Below are 14,130 nucleotides of genomic sequence, written 5' to 3'. Positions count from 1 at the left end.
CTGTGCAGAAGGCTGCGAGACATACGGACACGAACCGAAGACGATGGCATGAAGAATGGCTTCTAGGTAGCAAATTTTATGCTGTTTCTCGTGCCTTCTTTGGAGTCAATCTGAACAGGTAGATAGGAGCAGTTCTTTCTCTTCACGACAACCTGCACATCCTTAAGGACCGTCTGTCCTTCTGGAACCCAGGGTGACATTGTGCAGCAGTGTGTGGAAACCGTCAAAAGGGAATCGCGTTTGGCTGGCGATTCGGACGCTGACCTCATTTTCCGACGTACAATGGGTCTTTTTTCCCGGTGTGAGCTTTGTTGAGCTTATGGCGAAACGAATCAGGCGAAACTCAATGCAGACGAGCAAACAATGCCGAATGACATCCAGATCTCTAAAAATGGATTGCTCAGGGGGAGGTTCATGCTTGCCAAGAGATGGACGTCATATTACACGTTTGTCAGCGTGAATCTACCAATTTCGCTGCGTACCGAGGACGAAGAGAATGTTTGGAAAAGGATCAGGATGTATTTTTTTTGTTTTATTGATTTTTCTCTGGGAGCAGGTAGTTCAGCTTAAATTTACTCAGAAGGCAGATAGGAAGAGAGATAAAGAACAAATATTTCATCTATCGTCAATGAAGCGCAGCTATTTACGTTAGAATCCTTCATTAACACCACCACATCAAAAGAATCTTCTTCTACATCTTTCTTTCAGCCTCAAAAGTATAAATGAAAAAATCAATACAAACGATACACATCTTGCCGAAGCGGAAATCGGCATACAGTTCAAAAGTTTCATAAATTTTCCGCTCAAGTGAGGAACGATTAAAACCGTCTGGCAACCATACTTCCCCTACCATTTCAAGATGCCGATACAATACAATCACAGTTTACTTTCAGCTGCAATGTGTTTACCAATTACACTTGAAAACATTAACTGCACTTGGTAAAGCATTACAATAAAATATCCCTCCAATGAGTGTGCAGACATCGCATGATCGTCATCACCATAATCGTTATGATCGGTTATATTGCACTCGCACCCGACTGTCGATCGCATGTGTGCATCGCTTTTGTGGGGTAGACAGTCCCAAATGCATTGCAAGAGTGATGCAGTTTTCAATTGAAGTATACTCGAGATCACGATGTCCAAGGGCGTTTGAACCTTGCGAGCGTAGCGCTGGAATAATTTCCCACGAATATGGTAGAATATGGAATGAACGCTGTACTAGTTCTCATGTTTCCTGCTAGCAATCAACTGGCCATGGTTGATAACGGTACCAAGCTCACGGTTAGCACTTGAAGACCTTTTCATAACCAACCAGCTTATCAACTGTCAACTAGCAGTGCGCTGAAGATGTCTGCAATGCCTTCACAAAATCCCCACTTCAAGATCGACCGATCGCAGGCGTCGTGCGTCTTGTGCGAGTTTTGCACCTTCCACCTTTCAAGCTCTAGTGGACGAATGTCTAGAAATTCGATACGCGAAGAAGCATGATGGCCTTCCAACATTCCGAATGAAGAACCAATATTTGTCACCTGCTGACGAGTTGTGTACTCGGAACGTAGCCAGTGACTTCACCCTAGCAGCGAACGTGGAGCGATTCTGCTGCTGCCGCCGTTGATGATGAGGATGATGATTCAAGGTGAACCAGGTATTATCGCCCGTCCAACAACGCCGTGCGCCATTTTCAGAGTCATCCATAAGTCCATAAGAAAGACTACAGCAAGCAGCACACACATACGCAAAGCTGGCGCCGCTGATCATATCCAAAGAAATCGCGCGTGCTTGACACACGGCACAGGAAGCTCGGAATGCTTCACGCGCGTAAGCAAGAAATAAAGCAAAGATGGGAGGAAAAAAACGATCACCGGCATCGAAGAAACCTTCTTTGATGTAAATCAAACTTTCTCCCGTTCTGCCCATCGGTTTCCATTCGATGAGTAAGCGGGGAGGTACAAACACTGATCGCGATAGAGAAAGACGCCATTTGTCGGCAAGCGACATGATCCTGTGGGGCTTCCTTTCACCTAACCTCACATCCTGTTGCGCTTCTTCAACGGAATGATTTTAATCGTCCGTTTACCCCAGCTGCAGCTCGGCACGTCAAAGAGAAGTGATCGGTAGGCATCATCCGACTGTATACACCACCCTCAAACTTTCCACAGCACATCCCAAAAACACAGCAAAACCTCTTACCAATACGCAAGCACGGAAGGAAAGGCAAACAACATGAGTCAAAGACAACCGGCTCAAACCACGCAATAAGAACACGGTTGCCACGGGAAGACATTTTGCAATGGCAGCAAGTTTTGTGTTTTGTTTTATCGTGGCGTTGCTATTTCACAACATACGGCGTTACCCTTTACACCATACGGCCGTGTCCTACCCGAAACAGCTGGCACGTGGTGGTTTAATGGAACCGATTGTCATCGGTCCAAGACGAACGTTCCGGACGAACTGTACATGAACGTTTTATTTTTTTTTTGCTATCTACAATTTCAGTTCATATCACTCGACAAAGAATGGCTGTCTTTCTAAAGATCATGAAGATATTGGTGGAAGAACATCTCCAGAAGTTTTCATGACATCTACCAAACGTATCACACGTAGTTGATTATCACGTTTCAAATCATTCACAGGAAGATAATTCACCACTTTTATATGGGCAATATATACAATATCCGATCCGTTCCACTGTCGAAATCGCATCACGACCTCCCATCAGAAAAAAAAATCCTTCAAACCATTATCAGATATGGGGAGTAAAACCATTATTTCTTTGTTTGGACATCCGGTACCAAGCATTAGTTCTGAGCAAATGGTTTTTTAAACCATTTTGACATGCTTGATCAAGATGTACATGAGCCACCGAAGCTCAACGCCGTATCTACGATAAGGGTAAAACGGTGTTAGCAGGACCAGCTGCAACAGCAGAACAGCAACTCTTAATTACACGTAACTTGATAAAAGATTATTCGAGGACTCGCCACCTACTGTCGTTGTTACTGCAAACAAAGAACCTGTACGTCGGAATGGGAAATGAGTGCAATAAGAGCCTGTTGGGATCTTCGGTCATTTCCCTCACTGATCCCCTTCGCGTACTCACCATCTCACCACTTAGCAAACTTCAAGTGGCCTGTTTGAAGACGTGAGAGGAATTTTGATTGTGACTGGTGATAATTGTTTACCTACCGCACAAGCCATTGTGCACCCTTCCATCATAAAGGGGGTCACATTGCGCGCGTCATTTATCAGGAAACGTGCATCGGATGCATCGAACTAGTTTATCAGAAAATTTTCCCCTATCCAAAGGAGCTGACGCAAGCTGGGCCATCACAATCAGGTGAGCTTGATTGTACACTTCAAATTAATTTCGGCCACTATGACCATAAACTCAGGATTTCACTGATATCATGCCCAACTGAGACGTTCTTCTGCATTGCAATTGATAACCTATAAAAGCAAACAAAAGTAAAGGGTAAAGGGCTCCATTAATGGTCCACCAGTGCGCTATAATTAACATAAACTCAAAGAACAGATGATTGAAACCTCACAATTAACATTATCCAACTAATGCACACAGAATAGAATGAATACAACAGTGCCACCTCGCTGATAACAAACGTTACCCCTACGCTTAACGGCAGCGTATCGTACACAGTTGGAAGTTATGTTAATTAACGGGCATATTTGTCCACACCGTAACGGAATGGTAGCAAGACATCGAGGTACCCATTATAGCTCCGTCCTCCGTGTACACGATTGAATTTGTGGCAGAGTAAACAACTGTTAGCGGCGCTGCCACTTGGAGAAGAAAAATGGACTAACGCGTGTTTGTTGGTTTAGAAAGCGCGACATTCGAGTAGATAAGTTTGACGCCTTCCTGGTGGAGAGACTCGAAGGCCCTTTAGGTGTTGGGTAGTAACTAGAAGCTTTGCTCCGCGGAACGTGCACGATAGGGCCATGGATTGTCAGCTCAAGAGTGCTGATTGCAAACAAAAACCGAAGCCTCTGTGTCTGCTTCTGTGCCATGTTGTATCTCCGACGTGTTCTAGGAGTCTCAAGTAATAGTCGTTTACTATAAACTTTTATCGGCACTATAAAAATGTCTGGTAGGAACAGTTTATAGCACTGAGCTTATACATTCGATCGTGTAGAATATATTTCTAGAATTCAGGCATTGTCGAAACAAATGCACTTCATGCTTTACATTCTAACATACCATATGGTACCAATCACAGCGAAACAAAAGTTCGATCGCAAAAAGCTCCTTCAACCGATCCGGATCAATCGTTGCTTATGCTTCAGTTCAGTGTTTCAAACATCACCAGCCAATGTCTGACGCACCACTATGACAATGTGGGAGCAAACTCTTTTAAACCGGTTTTCTGCAACGGCATAACTTCCAACCCCACGCCGGCCAACACTAGGTTCTCCATAAGCAAGACTGAAAGGGCTTAGGTCATGTAGCTTTTCATGAAACTGTCAGGGGTTTCCGCGGTTTGCGAGGTATCCATGTGGTGCTCCCGTTTCTTCCAATGCTAAAAAAAAGTGGGGAAACCACACCAGACACGGTTAGGTGATAGAAGAATAAACTACGGCGCGAATCATCAGCCCCAGAGATTACTACTACGCAAGGTACTGCCACACTCGAATCTCGGAGGCGGACAAAGCGGGCACGAAACAAGAAATGACACAAAGCGATAGAAAAGACAACCGGTACCTACTGCGCTCCGAGTGTGGCAGTTTCGGTTTCGGATGCGTGGGTTGACCTCCGAGTGTGAATCTGGCTCCATGAAGTCAAATCTTGGAGAGGTGGAAAAAAACCCGCACGAGCATGGCAAAACTCACGAGGAACAAGACCGGGAAGGTTATGGCTTGAAGAGAGAGGTATGCATATATTGGTATTCCAGACATTTCCTACTGGATCGAGAGTTGGTTAATGAAGTTTTTCACTGGGAAGACCTTTGCCAGTGTACCAGCCAATGATTTGCGGACCACTCTTGCAAGGGAATTCTAACAGATCAACATGGTTCATTTGTGTGTGCTGACTCTCAAAGGCAAAGCACATCCATCCCCAGCGAACGGATTTATCGGAGAAAAAGGTCCACCAGTGGAGAAAGAAGCCAGACAAAGGCGGGATATGACCTGATTTTGCCACACTGCAAAGAACGTCTTTGTTTGTCTGGGTAGTGTTGCTAGGAGAGTACTAACCGCTTCATTAAAATGCCTTAAATCACGTACTAGCTACTAGCATCCCGCTTAGATACGAAGTCTATGGTCCATGCTGTCTGACCACAGATACCCTTGATGGTTTTCCAAACAATTTTAAAGCAAAATAAACGACTTGCCAGAATGTTCTCAGTTGCAACCAAACTCATCATGCACAGACAACCAACGTAAGATCGATTTTTATACCAGAGAGCACACCTTTTCATTTCAACATTCTCCCAACCTTGCTAACTCCTCAACTCCATACAAAATCACCATCTTCGAGGTTCATTCCAAACCTTCTCATCAATATTCATGACGGTAACATTTCGTTCTTTGTTTCAGTACAGTATTTGTGATTCCTTTCGCTGCTGTAGCGTAGTCGCTCAGCGTCAGTAAGGCTGTACTGTTGGTGTCATTCAACGTTTCGTTCCATAATGCATGCACTGCGGTTTAAAAAAGGGTATATTTGAATGTATTTTGATATGCATTGCTCATCGCTACTCTGCTTCTTCTAAACGCTAATGAAATTCCGATCATGGAAACTATCCCCAAACACAGACGATTAGTTTTTGGCGTTTTTCGTCTAAGGCTATCATGATCGTAGCGGAAGTTAAAAGATCTTCAAGATAAACTTATGCAGTAACTTGGGAAGACTAAGCTTTGCATACCAGAGAGTAAGAAATTTGTGGTAACATTTTATTGTTGAACGAGGAATGACAACAAGACAACCGATGAAAGAGAGAAAATTTGTCCTATTTCTAATACATTTCCGCGATTATTCTCCACTATTACTATTACTGAGCTGTCAAAAAGCGCAGAGCAACGAATTTATATCCACAAACGTCATAAATCTTCGCCATTTGCAGGCAAATCGAAAATCTTTCTTTTACACGAATTTAAACCGTACACGCGCGCCCGGAAAACATCATTTTTCTCTGGTATGGTTACAGAATGCATCCAAATGCATCGCACAAATGGAGATTTCAGCCGACCGGAGAGTTAAAAGGCGATCGAAATAAAAGAAGAAAGCAAAAAAGCATAATACATCATCTCAAATTCCCATCAGCCCGCAGTTCGTTCGGGACGGTCTCGCTTTCGTCGCGGTGCAGTTTCGCCTCGTAAAATAGCTTGCACAGGCATAAATATGTCAAAGATCACATAAACCCCAACACACACGGACTGCACTCCGCGGATTCGTTTTCCCCGCCGTATTAATAATGGTCGTCCGCTCCTTAATTTGTCTAGAGCACGAACCTCTCCCGAAAAACCGATCGTACGGCGAGGTGTGCTTCATTCCTTCGTTACCGCCACGTGGAGGTGCAGTAAATAAAAATGCAAATAATCAAACCCCCTTTTGCTGCAAACGTTGAAATGTGGCTCCATCGGGTGGAAGCCAAAACCACAACACGGCGGCGTTTCAGAAAAAGGTGAAACTACATCTCTCACACACCGTTTTACCGAGAAGGAGGAATCGTTAGAAGGAGGAATGTAGAGCCGTCACTGGAGATGTCGGCTTCAAACGCCGTGTACTTGTAGCTTTAGCTCCACGAGGATTGGTTGTATTAACGAATGAATTCGAAACACCTAGGCCTTGCCTAGTTGTATAGAAGATGGAGATTTAGGGTATCCAGGAACTACGCGGTGCGGGGTGGACAGTGATCGAGAGACCACACGTGTGTCTCACGGATCGGCACGGGAGATATAATGACGTTACTTGCGGTCCACGTACCTTCCGCTCCATTTGCATGTCTAATGCCGGGTGTCCAGTTGTAAAATAATAATACATCATTCATTTTGTATTTGAGTGACTGTGGAGGGCCGATCCTAAATCTCCTTGATGACAGCTTTAATCCCTTACTGTGAATCCGGAAGTGTTTTACATAGAGCGGTGAATACATTGTTGAACGATATTACGTTGAAGTTGATCTATTTCCCAGTAGTCAATTAGTAATTGCACGCTGTATTGATACTAATTGATCATTTAGGACAGATCTATCTATTACTTTTATATCACTGTATTACGACCCCTTTAATGGTTAATACATCTGTAATCATCAACAGCTGTGACGTTATAAGTGATTCACTTCAACCGGAGATAGTTATGAAAGCTACCATCCAAACAGTATCGTTCTGAGAAGATCAACAACGTATTGTTAAAGTTGAACTCTTCCCAGCATTTCACAGTTACACCTTTCGCAAATATTATGAATCTATTATTTGTGGATGTAATTAACATGCATCTGAAATTGACGCAAACCCTCGGTGAGATCTCTAGCGCAATAAATGGTACGTTTTACTGCTATGTCCAGCTGCACAGCTGTAGGTTGGGGTTTTCAATGATTTTAAAATATACTTGGAACATATGCAGTTCGGGGAACTATGCTTGATTGTGATCATTCTTATCTGCTGCGTAGCACGCATTGCCTATTTGATAGTCGCCGAAAATTCCATTATGGTTCCCAATTGAACACAAATCGGGCTCTATCTCATCTTGATGTATTGATCTGGTAGGTCAGATTTATTGAAGAATGGGTTTTGGAATTTTTTTTATCATGTAGCTAGGCTGCCGACCTTAGCGTAGTACTGAGCGCCGTTTCAGATGAAATTCAACGACCCATCTTTCTCACCGATGATGTAACTTCATATATAAAATGCTTTAAGATGCAATAAACAGGATATAGCTGCTTAAAAAAAACAATAGTGTTTTTTTCCCAAACATATCCTATAAATAAGGATTTTTGTGATCTTTATTCTCAGCCGAACTGTATATCCCTTTATTCCAACAAGACAATTAAGTAGGATTCCATGTTAATTCCAGCATAATTCGTTCCTTCCCCCAACCGGCACCGATACGTACCATTCCACAGCTTATTGTTGATCATGCAAATAAGCTCAACGCCACCAAACATCATTGTGCTAGTAAATTGAATTTCCATAAAAATGCGACACTTGATTGCACGCCGTCACGAACGACCACGCTAATGGTAGAGCTCCGTTCGTGAAGTTAAATGACAGGATGAGATCTCTTCAAGATCATGGTACGTGAACTCTCAGTCGCATCAACGGTCGTACACCGTAACGACAGACGTCTGTACTGCAAACAATCCTCCCCCGGTCACCTTTCTCGCTCGCTCAATCCGGTCCACTTGACATTAGTGCGCTGTGTTTTGTGTATGCGTAAGACTTAAGGATTTTAGCTGGCTTCGTTGGAATTCTAATCCATGTGGCCTTGCCACCGGCCCCTCAACACCAACAGTGAAATACACCATCCGAAACCACACACACAGTGCGTAAACTATTCGCCCTTTTTCCGGTAATCCAGCACAACCACAAACAGACAAACGGCAGCTGAGATGGGATATAGACGGTGCTACTGAAAGTGCACTTTTCCTTTCGCTTCTGTTTGATATTAGTGGAGATATATTGCACTAACGTTGTACGTTGTAAAGCTGTCAGTGTTAATTACTTGTTGTACACTTGTTACGTCGAACCGTAGCCGAACATGAGCATCGAACGAGACGGATTTTCCGATGCATTATTGTGGTGATGTATTCTCTCACGCATTGCTCGGCCAACGGGATGATAGGTTGGAAACGATCACGTATACTTCGTCAAACGGCAGCAAACGCATTCTATGAACTCTCCCCGATATTAAACGGCTGCTAATAGCTCATTTGCCAACAAGGAAAATCACGCACGCACGTGGTACGATCAACGTGTTTCCAATGCGAACACGGGCATTTTACAATGTCTTATTATAATCGACCCATCAGGATTTTCCTGTAGTCGAACAGACAATCCCACAAACTCCCTTTTGAAATTAGACCGCAATTTTATTGCGCGTTGCAAAGAAAGAACACCAATTTCCCCGGTAATTACAGTCTAATGTTGAGAGGTGTTTTTGCACCGTTGTTTAACATACATCAACCGATTTGTCTTGAGTCTGCGAAACAATTCAACGCAGACTGATCGTAAACAAGGGCGGGCGACCATCCAATTTTGGAACGAAGCATTGAAATCAGAACAATCACGCACAAGACACACGCCGGTTTTATATTTGAACGAAATCTATGTTTATGTGTTTATCGCGCTATCATTTTATTGATTCTTTTAAGTACGTCCAGTTCCAGATCAAACGGCTGGCAAGCATAGAAACGCTGAAACTTTACGAAAGAATCGGCGGCGACGATGATCAAATTTATTTCCCACTTCGCGCTCATAAATTATGGATTCTAAATCGGACGCGGTTTTTTGCCTTCTTCACAGTGTGTGATATTGGGTATTTAAAATCAATCGGTCTAGCCTGATAGCAGCTATACGGAGGACAGTATATTACTCGGGAAATCGCCCTGCGCGACTCTCATTCCCCAATTTCGGGTTCGATCATCATTCCGCAAAGGAGATAAACGGTAAATCATCGTTTCCTACGGACAAACTTCAAACCCAAAGCCATCTCAGTGGGCCGTTTTGTCGGACCTAAACGATCCACGCCCGGTACCACTGTTTGGAAATAGTTGCACGAGTTAATATACGATCGTAAAATATTGTTCGTTAACCCCCGCTCATGCATACACCGAAGATATATACAAGTATTGGACGCCTCGAATGGCGGCGACGATCGATTAGACGACCGTCGATCACCGATCCTCCACCATCGTCGACATCACGTATCCGTTCGCCGTCGCCAGGGGACAATACTTATGTTACCGTACGGGTACAATTTATGGCCGCCAGTGTCGCCAGCGTCGACTTGAAGCAATCTCTGCGTCACCGTGCCCGCATGCGTCGCATTCTAATTAAACCGTCAGTGTTGCGACGCAATGCCACACAGAGCAATCTCATGCTTGCGTGCCGGTAGACTAGTATTACCCACGGTACGTACAACTGTTTTCCCTTCACTGCTACCACCCGTTGCAATCCATGGTTACATGCCGACACGGCCCCTTCCTCCCCGCTGTGTCAGTCACGCAAGTGTTTATACAGCTCCAAAGAATCGAACAACTATCGGCTCCACAAATTAGACGTCATTTGCAGTTCCAATAGAAGTGCTCATCTCGTGCAACTGCGGCGACTTGCTCTAATCAGGCTTCACTCTTACGGTACAGAATGGCCTACACGTTGTCTATCACAGCTCTCCCCGAGTCAGATGCTACGAGACTACGTGCCGTGTCTAGCCTTATGAAAGTCGGAATTTGGTCATCCATACCTTTCATTCGGTCGGTTTCAGTGGGCGAGATTGTCGTGTGATTGATATATTCTACACCTATCGCAGCTGTCAACCACCGTTGCCATCGGGGTGTCGCCGCACAATGGCGGATTGGAATGAAGCCGATCGAGAATGAGCTACGAGCGTGTGGTGTATTGGATTCCACTTACCAAAGATCAGTTTTGTACAGTCTTTTGTGGGTTCCGATCGAGAAGCGTTAAAAGCCTTCCAGGCGCCTCTCTGTTAAGCTTTCTGTCGGGACAAAAAGCTAAGATAAATTGTCGGCCGCTTGATAAAAACCACAATATAGCACCCAACATGGATAAATGGGTGGGTGATTTTGTATCTTCTAGAAAGATACGTCTTATCGGTTAGGCGGAACTGAAATATTATTTATTTCATAAAACAAACGAACGCTCCTCCAAACAATAATCGTAACCTCACGACATTTAGCAAATACGATACAAAACCTACCGTTTGTATTCACTGGCAATGTCGCGTAAAACACCAGAACATCTATTCAAAAGTGTTACACGATGTTGAAGTTTTTGGATGCATTCCAAACGAACCAGCAAGAAACGTGTGAGACCATTGGCAAACGAAACGGTTTCTCCGCGGCGGTTATAACTATGTACGAATGTTTACGCTGAGACTGGAATTTATTACCCACCCGGGCGTTGAAACTATTGAGAAGGATCACGTACCAGTCGTACAGCAACTGGGGCCAACTGTTGGCTGGTGTTAAGGATTGATCGATGGCTGATGAGCGCATGACGGATGGGAACTGTAGAATTTTATGCTACTGTTTCCGTTCGGTGATACGTATACAAATATTTTTTTTCCGATATCTTTTGCTATGATCTTAAACTTGGAGATCTTTTTTTGACATTTAAATGGATTTGAAGACCACTGGCGGAAGATGGTTTGCTTCATACAAAGTGCCAAAGGCATGCATGGAGGTGCCAACATTAATTAAGCTCGTAAAGTATTGTGATTGTAAAGGGATTTTGTCAATTTAACATGTGAGTTAATGGTTTTTTATCTTTATAAACTAAAACTACAAATTGCAGAATGTAAAACTTAAATTTCATTGTTATTCTGAAAAGATTCTTCAATTGTTTGTCTGGATAACAATATTTTCTTAAGCAAACGCTCTTCTAAATAAAAGAACTCTTAAACGACAAGTCCTTCAGCTTTTGCAAGCATCCCAAATGACTGCTTACAAGCACATGTGACATATTCTCGAAAGATCGTCTAAAATGCAAGCATTATTTAAGAACAATTGAATTTCCTTGCTAGTGGATATGATCGCGTATTCCGTACAACAGCTGCTGCGCTGATAGCCTGTTTGACAAGTTGCAACTTCTGTCCGTTCCATTAAGGTCACTCACCTCATCTCGATTGGCAGTCAGCTTTCCATCATCATCTTTAAACACAGTTTCCAGGTTTCGCGAAGTTTGTGGTTTTGTCCAATTCTGTCCCTTACTTTGGCGGTGTGTTCTTTGTAGCGCCTCGTTTCCGGTTCACCGCATGAGATGTGTTTCCCTTAAGAATCTGAACCTCCCCATCAAGGGACTGGATAAATTTATTAATGGACGCGTCTTTGCTGAAGACGCCCAAACGCGAGAAGGAAGAAAAGATGTACAACCAAACTCAAGCAGCGATGAGTGTAGCGATATGATCAGATAGATCTCATCAACCAGCAGAAAATTCACTGTTCCGAGTAACCTTTTAAACTCGCATGAATACAGAAGTTACTTTGGGACCATGGGGGAAGAGGAGTTCGATGTGATGATGATGCGTCGAAAGTTGGTCTGCCCGGGAACGTTTCGCGGTCAAAAGAAAACACGCCACTGCAATTAAACAGCATGATCTGGCCCCTCAATATGGGTTGGGGTTTGAACAGCGCCTCCCCAACGGGTAAAGGTGCGTTCGGATGCGAGCGCCTCCGCTTCTCGTAACATTTGTATGTGTGTGTGTGTATGAATGTTCATGCACTGACACAAAAGTGCATCAGTATCTGTACCTGCATTCGAACGTTGCCTACACATACCACCACAAACGTTCATACGAACGCTGAAGGCAATTTTCTACTTCCAGAACGCTCTTCGGTGAGTCGTTTGTACGGAAAGCGCACACCGAGTGTGCGAGAGTCGGAAATGGCCTCGGAACAACACCGCAGTGGCTAGCGGTTATGGCAGCGCTAGAGGTTAACCAACCGTTCCACGATCGGATAAAAGAACGATAGCGAGAAACGCACCGGTAGAACAAGAAGCGGTTGTTAGGTAGCAGTAATTGTGCGTACTTCTACCAGCGTGTGTGTATGTGTTCTTCTGTCCTCTTCAAACCTTCGGCACACAGTAAGAGCTCCAAACGCGCAGCATAAACCGACTTGCGATAAGAATAATTATATAAAAGAAAACCACCAGGTGCTGATGGGTCCCTGCCATTAAGTGTCGATCCCGTATCAGCATCTTTCGGCGGAGCTTATTTAAGAAAGAGTTACGGTATTAAGCCACCCAGGGGGAAAAAAGAAGCTAGTACAGAAATTGACATAAACTTTACTTCATCAGAACGTTCCCCGTCTAACACAAGATAAACGTTAAGCAATGGAGGAAAGAAGTTTAACCCCTCGGCCGGGTATGAAATTCATCGCCGCCACATTAAAGGTCCATCAAATCCGAGTTAATAATTCAATCACTTCTGTTTAACACTAATGTGTCATAACCATTAGATGGAGCAAAAAAAACAACAAACTCCAACTCACCAACTAGTTTCCCCGGTACATCGTCAGCGCGATCGTGATGACCCTTCCAGTATGAAATTGTACCAGCACGCCCCATTTGCGACAACATTAATTAATGGGTCTAACGCTTCTGACGCCGGGTGATGAACAGATCGAGCCTTTGAAAACGCCACAATTGTCGATCATTATCGATCGTTCATTATGAGAGGAGGAGGGAAACGGTATCGCAGTGTGACGAACAGAACGGAAGTAGCACCAAACGTTGATGGGATATTAAAAAGACATAACGCATTATTAATTGCCTCCCAGTTTGTGGCTGCTACTTGAGATAGATTTGTTAATGCATTCACTGTTTCATGGAACCATTGGTAAATTTGACACTGTTTATAAACCATAAAAATTGCTCTCGTTTTTTTATTAGCTACAGTTCACAAGAGCAATTAGAACCTGGTGCCTGTTTAGCTAGACTTCATTCGGTAGCTGACATAGCACAATGCAAGCGCGTAGACTTGATACATTGATAGTCGTTAGTTCAAATCCTGCTAATAGCGTTGTATATAAGTATACGCGCATATTACGCATTATACTCTACGGTAGATAGTACATTGTAACTTTTCCTACTTCAATTCTCTCCTACATATCCGTCAACCTCATATTGATAAAAGTCCTTTTAACTCCTCCCGACTCCCCTAGGTAATCGACGGATAAGATTAATTCTCATAAACATACATTACGATATTAATTTTATTGAGTTATCTTAATCATTCAAATATAAATTCCCGATATTAACGGTTCAAAGGCTGACTGTAATACCTGCAGTTTAAGCTACCTGCCCCTGGCCCAACGAAAGCTTACGCGCTTAACCATAATTGAATCTGCGTATTTGCATTTCTGCCCCATCCTCACATCCCTGGGCAGACGAATATTAAAATGCAATTACTCAGCTCAATTAGGTACGTACGATGCA

Source organism: Anopheles marshallii, chromosome 3 (assembly GCF_943734725.1).
Source record: "Anopheles marshallii chromosome 3, idAnoMarsDA_429_01, whole genome shotgun sequence".
In the NCBI taxonomy this organism is placed as follows: domain Eukaryota; kingdom Metazoa; phylum Arthropoda; class Insecta; order Diptera; family Culicidae; genus Anopheles; species Anopheles marshallii.
The sequence above is the reverse complement of the archived record's forward strand: the minus strand, read 5'-3'. Positions refer to the sequence as shown.